Source organism: Panicum virgatum, chromosome 3N, assembly GCF_016808335.1.
Source record: "Panicum virgatum strain AP13 chromosome 3N, P.virgatum_v5, whole genome shotgun sequence".
In the NCBI taxonomy this organism is placed as follows: Eukaryota; Viridiplantae; Streptophyta; class Magnoliopsida; order Poales; family Poaceae; genus Panicum; species Panicum virgatum.
In genome coordinates, this window is record NC_053147.1 from 33,373,833 (window position 1) to 33,382,975 (window position 9,143).

Consider the following 9,143-nt stretch of genomic DNA (forward strand, 5'->3'; position numbering starts at 1 on the left):
AAAGAGTTGATATGAAGTAGATATTGAGTTTACAGTATTGGTCGGTATTTAATTCCGATAATAGAATGATTTGGATTAAGTGCTCACGGCCTGGTGGGTGTTTTGGGCCTTTATTAGTGTTGTGGAGTTAATGGTCGGGGAGCTGCCTGCCATCTCACCTTGGCGCGGAACAGCTCGAGGAAGAGGGTCAACTGTTGGAGCTTCGTCTTGTGAGTGAGCTGGATTCGTGAGGAGTGGTTCAGCTAGCGGAGCGAAGCGGCTCAGTGTGCTTGGGCTGGTGACGGGGCTCGTCACGGCCTCACTCCTTTTATAGGCGAGGAGAGCAGCAGCGGCGTCGCGCAGGGACGGGCGACGGCGTGGGCTGCGGCAGCTCGTCGTCAACGCGAACAGTGGCAGCGTTGAAGGCGCGAGCGTCGAGGCAGCAAAGCCGGCGAGGACGCTGGAGCGGCGTGGGCGAGGTGGGGACGCGGAGGTGGGCAGCACGGCGTGGTGCCGGCGATAGTGCGCGGTCCCGTCGCGGGGCCGGCGTGTCGCGCGTGCGTGAGCGAGAGCGAGCGCAGGTGGGGACGGCAGGGAGGGGCGTCGGCTTCTTTTATAGACAAGGTGAGGTGGTTCGCGCGGCGGAGAAAAAAAACGGCACTGTGCGCGACGACCCCGATTTATGGCGAGGTTGGTGCCGCCATATTTGCATGACGGGTTATTTAATATTGTGAGCACTCTTGCCGGCTTCCAGGAAATGGAGTGAGTGCTGCCATGACGGGTCATTTCAAGGTCAATGGTGTGGGTACTCTGTGGCTTCCAGGGGATGATGAAGTTATGGCGAAGGAGGTAGGCGCTGTCATGATTGTCTGGGAATTATGGCATGGTACGGTGACTCGAGAGGCTTCTATGGAAAGAGACGAGATGATTTTTGTAGGCGCAAGCATGCGTATGCTGGTTACTGAAGGGAACGAATGTACTAACGCAAGGCAAGAGTATAAAATAGTTTGCCTAGTAATTATGTAATACCTCATATGACGTTAGTATTATTTTACGTTACTAGTTTAATTGCAACATAAGTTTTATTTTAGTGATTGTTGGAAATTGAGGTGGCCCTACTAAGTTGAGGATCTACACCAACTCACTTCAGAGTCGGTCAGCTTCTAGTTACTTAGTGTACCGGGTCCTTTTTGACGGCAGAGCCGTCTTTTGCTTCCGGGAGGCAGAGCCTACCAACATATGAAGCTGGCTTTCGGGTGGCAGAGCCAACCTTCGATGAAGCCCAGACCCTTTTGTAATCCCGGGTGACAGAGCCAACCTTCGATGGATCACAACTTATACACTAAATACTAAGCTTAACCGGGAGACTAACACTTATAAAGACACTTACCTTATTGGAGCAACAAAGTTATAAAGGAACACACACCTTGTGGTGGCTAACCTAACACACTCTACCTATGCTCACTTCTACCATGCCCTTGGATGTGTGTGGGATGGAGTGGAGTAGTATGGCATGGCAAGGGGTGGCACCCTCCTTATATAGGCACCCATACCCTCTTGGATGAGTGACACATGTCACACTCTAGGAGGTTCTATACAAATATCTATTTCTAGAAAATTCTAAATTTTACCGTGACAAGAAAATATTCAAGCTTCATGTCTTCTTATGATTCTTTGTGGAGCATTTTAGAACCTTGTCATGGTGAACAAAATTATATCATGGTTTATCCTTATTTTTATAGAATCTTCTAGAAGTTTGTATTGTATATTTCAACACTCCCCTTAATAGTGATGAAAACTGGGATGTTACAATATCTTCTGCCCGTGCATGGGGAGAAAGAAACAAACATGGGTTACGTACCTCTTTTCTTCCATCTCATATATGGTGATTCTATCTTTTTGATGAATCGCAAATTTATGTTTCTTTAATCAATTCCAACACGAGCTGATGTAGGAGAGGATGACAAACAAATTAGAAGAATATTGGTGCAATCTAAACACACATGGAGAGACGGAGTGCAAACCTGCAAACATGTTACTGCTTTATCTATTTTCCCTGATTTTCCAACAGCCGATCGCTAATGGCTCAACCGCGCGCTCAAGGGAAAAGTCGATCGCCGACGTAGACATTGACGTCTCACCATCGCTCGTGGGAGAAACTCGCGCCAAAAGGAAAAATACGGCGCCAAAACGGGACCTGCAGGCTCCGAGCAACGGCGATGGAGTTGTTACTGGCCTGAGGCCCAGATAGTAGAGGAGCCCGGCAGCCGGACCTGCATGCTACAAGCACAGGCGTTCGATCATGGGTGGACGGCGGATTCACGTGACTGCACTCTGTCATCGTTTCGGGTGAAGTTAGAGGATCTGATTCCGCATCCGAGACGGATTCCTTTCGTTTCTTGGGTGCGGTGCCCTGTGACTGTATATAAATTGATTTTATTTTTTCACCATGCCTTGGAGATGGCCAAGCAGGTGTGCAATCATACATTTTTTTCCCCTTAATGAAGCTCTTATCTCAGGCCTAACTTGAAGAATGGTCAACGAATCTAACGCTCAAGCTATTTGGTTTGCGTCTCATATTGGTTTAAAACCCAACCTTATCCGTAGCTCTTGTTTTTTATCTGAAAAGACAGAAAATTTTCAGGTTTCGAAATAAACAAGGTTGTAAGTCATTCACCAGGCTAAAGCTTCTCTCAAGTTGCACAATATGAGGCTTATATATATAGTATCGAGGAAAATTTATCTTTTACTACTAATCATATCCGGCCACCTGTGCAAAGTAGAAATGTTACACCCATATCAAGTTGTGTGTAGAAATGTTACACCCATATCAAGTTGTGTGTGGAGGACAGACGCATCTGGAGCAATTACAATCCGGCGGGTCTAGGAATCAACTTCATCTTTTGTGATGGTCGGATTGATTGGCCTTTACAAATTCAAGCAAAAGCTTTCATAGCCAGCTCAGCTTTTCATGCTAAAACCCTTAGCTTGCTAGTATTAGACTATTAGCAATGACTATCTGTGCACAGCACTGCAAATTAAGGAGTGCACCTTTGTAAGGAACATGGCCCTATTAGGCCATTGTTTGTGATTTTGGAGATTGTGTGATAACATAAGCAATGAGACTAATATAATTGTGAGATCAAGTTTGTAGAATTTTTAGGTCCCATGGATATAATCAAATGTGTCCAATCTACCGTCAAGACACTCAAATCATAGTGAAAAAGCAGAGATGAATTGGACAAGTATCAGCAGAATTAGTTGCACCGGTTAAACCGATGCCCAGTCATCGGATAAACCGGCGGTCATCGGATAGACCGACGGCAGTGCGTCGGTGCATTGGACCGTGCAAGGGAAAACCAAGTGAAGAAAACCCAGTGCGACTGGTTAAACCGACGCTTGGAATTAGAGGTGTTGCTGCATTCACCAGACTATTGTCCAGAGAGCATGTCAAGCTGCGAGGAGCAAGATCTTCAGCACTGGTTACTCCGGTGGGCATCAGTGCATCGCGTTGGTTCAATGACATCAGCAGAAGAAGATGAAGTTCAACGGCTATGTGACATGTTCAGTGTGACCAGTTAAACCGGTACCCTAGCATCAGTTTAACCGATGATAGCCCCGTCAGCAGCAGGGCTATGTCAGATTTCCAACGGCTACTATTGAGGCTCAGAGTGACCGGTTGTAAGGATCGATGGACCAAGAGGGGGGTGAATTGGGCCTTTTTCAATTTCTAAAACAAAGTAAAGCAACCTTAACCTATGCAAAGCTAGTAGGGCACCAATTCACCAACCGGATAACTAAGCTACCTACACAAGCTAAGAGAGATAAAAACAAAGTAAAGCCTAGCAAGGTAGAGCTAAGTTATGATCTCTAAGTCAAGCACATGAGTAAATTGCAAGAAAGAAAATGCTTGAATAAAGAGAGTGAATTTGTCCAGACTCTGCTGACTTCGTTTAACCGACGTATAGAAAATTGAGAGCGTCGGTTAAACCGGTGTATAGACTTTTTCTGATTTTGTCTTTTCTGATTTGAGTCTTGAATGAAATCCAAATATTCTTGAGATATAGTTTGAGAACCACTTATTTGAACTTCTAGAAACCTGAGTGACCATAGTGTGCATCCATTTTCAAATGATCATGTCCATGCTCAAGTTACTTAGCCTTAACCCCTCTTAATAGTGCGATCACTACAAAACTATAAAACCTATACTAACCTAAGTGTCCTTCTCAACCTTATGACACTTAGGACTAGAAAGATCCTTAGTCTTGACATAAAATTGAGTTGAATACCGAGATCGCCTTTTTGAATAATGAAATTGAGGGGCCTCTTTTGACATATGACCAAATGAGCGATAATGATCTATTAAGCTGCACAAACTCATTAGTCACAATAATGGTTGTCATTAATCACCGAAACATACCTTGAGGGCCTAGATGCTTACACCGGTTTAACCGATGCCCCCACCGATTTAACCGATGCCCTACGCAGAAATTGGACAACAGCTACAAACGGCTAGCTCGACCTGGTGGCCTATATATATGGCTTCCCCCAGTCATTTTGGAGTTGCTAGAGTTTAGGGAGACCCCATACACATTGAAGAACACCTCCGAGCCATCCAAGTGCTCAGTGATCAAATTTTTAGTCCTTAGCACAAGCTTTGTGAGTGTTAGTGCTAGGTTAGCTCTTGAGAGAGTGAGAGAGCAAGATGTTTAGCCTTGTGAGCTGGTTCTTGAGTGAACCATTGTGTATCTATAATACATAGACTGATTAAATCTCATGGTGACTATGATGTGCCACACCCCACTAGCCCCAGAGTGTTTATTTGCAGCTAAAATGTTGCTAGGTGTTAGAGAAGTATTTGTGATGTGGGGTTTAAAGTGTTCCAACCCACGCCGGGGTTGGAGGTCGCCCGAGTTGGGGAAGACAACTCAAGTGCCGCAGAACGCACACACGCGAACACGAACTGGAATTTTTGGTGCGGCTTCACTTGCCCGCTTTTCTGATCTTCTATTTATGGGGAAACGCAAACAATGGCCGCGGCCACGACGCGCATAGCACGCCATGATGTTCCTCCGCGAGTGGCGCCATCCCACCACTCCGGAACATGCCGCGGAGCTCGGACTCAGCAACTCGTTCCCGCGCGAACTGAGTGCCCATCGAACAAGCTCTAGATGCGCCCAAGTCAGGCTCTGGTTCAACAAAGGAAAAAACGACCTGCTACTCCTAGCTGTACAAGATCAAGAGCAGAACACGCCTGAGTTAACTAACATTTCTCCCCCTAATTCTGGCGTTGTTCACTTCACTACAACAAAACCAGAGTGCTGGAGGTTTGGGAATCACAAACTTACATGCTCAATATTTGTCTCCTAAGCAAGTGGATTTTTAGACTGCTTAGTGAGGATGGCATCTGGCAGCAACTGCTCAAGAGAAAGTACCTTAAAAATTCTACCCTTGCTCAGACTGTTATGAGGCCAGGTGACTCCCAGTTCTGGTCAGGACTAATGGAGCCCAAAGATCATCTTCTTCCAAGAGGGGAATTCAAGGTGAAAAATGGAGAACAAATAAGGTTTTGGGAGGATTGGTGGCTGGTCACTGAACCTCTGATGAATCAGTTCCCAACATTGTACAACATTGCAAGAAAGAAAAATCAAACTGTGGCCAGTGTGGTAAGCTCAAACCCCACTTAACATCTCCTTTAGAAGAGCTTTGGTAGGAGGCAAACTTAGAATGTGGTTAGAAGTGGTAGTCTTGCTGGTCAATGTGAATTTGACAGATGCAGGGGATATTTGGGAGTGGAAACCAGATAGTAACTCTGTCTTTTTTTGTCAAAGCCATGTGCAATGAGCCAATGACCTGATGCTAGCTGAATATGAGCATGAAGTTTCTTCCTTCTGGAAACTGAGGCTGCCACTTAAGATTAAAGTCTTTTTGTGGTACCACAAAAGAGGAGTCACCCTCACTAAGGACAATTTGATAAAACAGAACCGGAAGGGAGATGGAAGTTGTTTTTGCAGTTCTGTTGAAACCATTCAACATACACTACTACAAAAAAGTATTTACCACGACCTTTTAAAATAGCCTCGGAGGCGGGCAGCAATTACAACCGCCTCGGTTAATGACGGTTAATACCTCGGATTAACCGAGGCGGTCTTTTTTCATTAACCGAGGCGGTCAAAAAAACCACCTCGCAAAATAGATTTACGGAGGCGGTTAAAAAATAACCGCCTCCTAAAATCCACTAACCGAGGTGGGCATTATAAGAGGCCCGCCTAGGAAAATTGGGCTATTTTTGGAGGCGGGCAGCTTAAGGAACCCGCCTCCGCTAATGTGGCGTAGCCCAGTCCAATTTAGAAAAGCACATATCAGCCCGATTAGTCGCTCCGAGTATATATATGGGATTTTAGGGTTTCACTCCCTCTCCCCTGTAACGACCCAGGTTTTTAAATAGCCAATTTAGGGTAATTAGAACCAAATCATGCATCATGTGCTTGAATTGCTTGAAAAAGGATCTTTTTGTAATTATAAAAGGTTATGTGTGTAATTATGATTTTATGCAAGGTCCTTTCTGTAGTTATATAGAATAGGGTGTGCTATTATAGCTTTGTGGAGGGTGTTTTTGCAAAATTCAGTGCATTTATTGCTTGGCAAGAAACTTTTCAAATCAGCCCATATTTGAAGTGAAATTGCTTGAAAAAGACAAAATTCCTAGAACTCAAATTCCCTTCTATGTTTTAAAAATTAGCTCTTGAATCTTTGGTCAAATAAATTTTTGCACAACATCAAAGTTGTAGATCTTGAAAAGTTGAACAACTTTCATGTTGGGCACTTTTTCAATTAAGCCCTAGATTAATAGTTATCAATGTTTTACAGTTAGGTCCCTGAAATTTTGGAAATTCTGTTTAGGTCCCTGTCTTCTTCCCCAGCCTGCCTGCTCTGCTTCCCGCGCCGACCGACGGTGCCACGCCGCCCGCCGCCGCTCTGGGCCGGCCGGAGGCCAACTCCAGTTTCGCCGCCGCCCCACGCGTCACCCCTTGACCCCTGGACCCACTTACCCCGCGCGCTGGAGCTCCCTCCCTTCGCCACGCCGCCCAGAACCATCTCGCAGTCGCCACCTCGCCGTCGCCGTGGCCCGGCCAAGACACACCCCCAGAGCTCGATTTCTCGTGCGCAGCCGCAATACAAGTACCCCAGAGAGCTTCATCCCTCGTTCTTTTGCCAATTCCCCACTCCCAGAGCTCGGAACGCTGCTGCCGCCCATATCCACGCCGACGAGCTCACCCTCGCCGTCGAACCGCGCCTCCGCAGCTCCTCCGCCCGCGCTAACCCCCTAACGAGCTCCGACGTGAGCCCGTGCAGCTGCTCGACCGCTTTTCCTCGCCCAAACCCCACGGGAACCACCCCGCCGCCGTGCTCCGAGCCCTCACTGCCGCCGCTCGCCGTGGACCGACGTCCTCCGACCACCTCCTCACCAGCCAAGGGTGCCCAGAGGTCCGCGTTGGCCTGCTCGTCGTTTCCCCCAACCCCAACCCCGCCGCCGGCGACTCCTTTCGCCGGATTTGGGCCGGCCATCCTCTCTCTGTTCTTTTCCCCACGGCCAGGGACCCCGAGTTAGAATTGGGAAAAGCCCAGGGGGCTGTCTGCGAAGCTCTAGACTCAGAGGAATAGTGCTTCAAGGACCTCCTTGTAATTTCTAGCAGTGATTTTTGAAATTCCATAGAAAATCGTAGGAAATTCATAAAATAGCAAATCTTGATGTTTTGGAATCCTTGTGTAAAGCTCTTTGCAGTAGAACCATAATATGGTAGGTGTTTGTTGCAAGTTTTTGCTGTGCAAATGATTTTGTGTCACTAGTTAAATAAATACTAGTTCTTTAATCTTTTTCTTATCTGATGCTTTAAAGCTTGTATTGCTTTGAAATTTTGGTGGTAGTTTACTATTGTTACACTAGCTTTACTATAAAAATTTCATGATCAGTTCTTTGTTGTAGCTATTTATTTGATTTAATCTTTGTTTAATAGACTTTATTCATGGTAAATAGTTTCTGTTCTTAATAAATCATGAAAATATTCCTGAGTCTTCTTCTGGAGTGTGTTAGCTTGTCCAGTAAGTTTGAGCCTTAGTTCATGGCTAGATCAGGGGCTAAAATATAAATCTTGCTAATCTGTTGTCTGTTTTATTTATTTTCTCAGAATTATTTCGGTGTAGATAAAATCATGAAAAATTCACAGTAGATAGATCTTACCTGTGTAGATCTCCTGTTAATTTTTGAGCTTCTACTTTGCTATATTTTAGTCTGTATAATTCAAGCTTGTGCTAGGTGTTGCCTGCATAAATGATTTATTGTGATTAAATGGTTACATGTCTTCATATGATTTTTGTAGGGTAGATTACTTTGTTCATGTTCTGTTTAGTGTAATTTTGGTAGATTTTATTACTATTTGTACTTTGAGTTGTTGATTTATTTACAAACCATGACTTAATTGTATAGGAAATCACCACCACTCATTTTATGAAGTTAGTTAACTTCTTTTGTGCTGTTGATCATGATGCCTTGTGTAGTTAAATTTGTTATTTAACTACTCTATAAACGATTGCTCATGTTTGTTTATAATGTTGTTCTTGCATTACATATAGATACGACTACTTTGTCAGACGGGACGTACGAGTTGATTCCGGAGTCTGACGGAGGTGATCTCGAAGCTCAAGTGAACACTGCGGAACTAACTGAAGCCCCGAACCAAAGTTCGGAAGAGCCTAGCGCTGAAATAGTTAGCAACTACCGAGAAGGCAAGCCCCGGACATAACCCATATTTCAAATTATTATCATTTACTATTATTACTTACTTGTGCATTTACAGTTCTTAGGATTTGAATTGAAACCCTAGATGCATGATCCTAGGAACCTATGTACTGAACACTAGACCTGAGTTCGACTATCTGCTAAGCTTATAGGAACGGTAAAAGTCGAGTGATTGCCTGTCACTCGCGAGCTTTATAGGAATTGCTTGTTTACTTTCTGTTATCAATATAAGGACGACGGACGGGGTTGTGTTCGATATCATGTCCTATGTGAGACCCCGTCTGTGTTGATGAACTTGCTAAGGTCGCGGTGTGTGGTAGTGTTGGTTAAGTTTTTGAACGTACTAGCCACATGCCGTAAATAT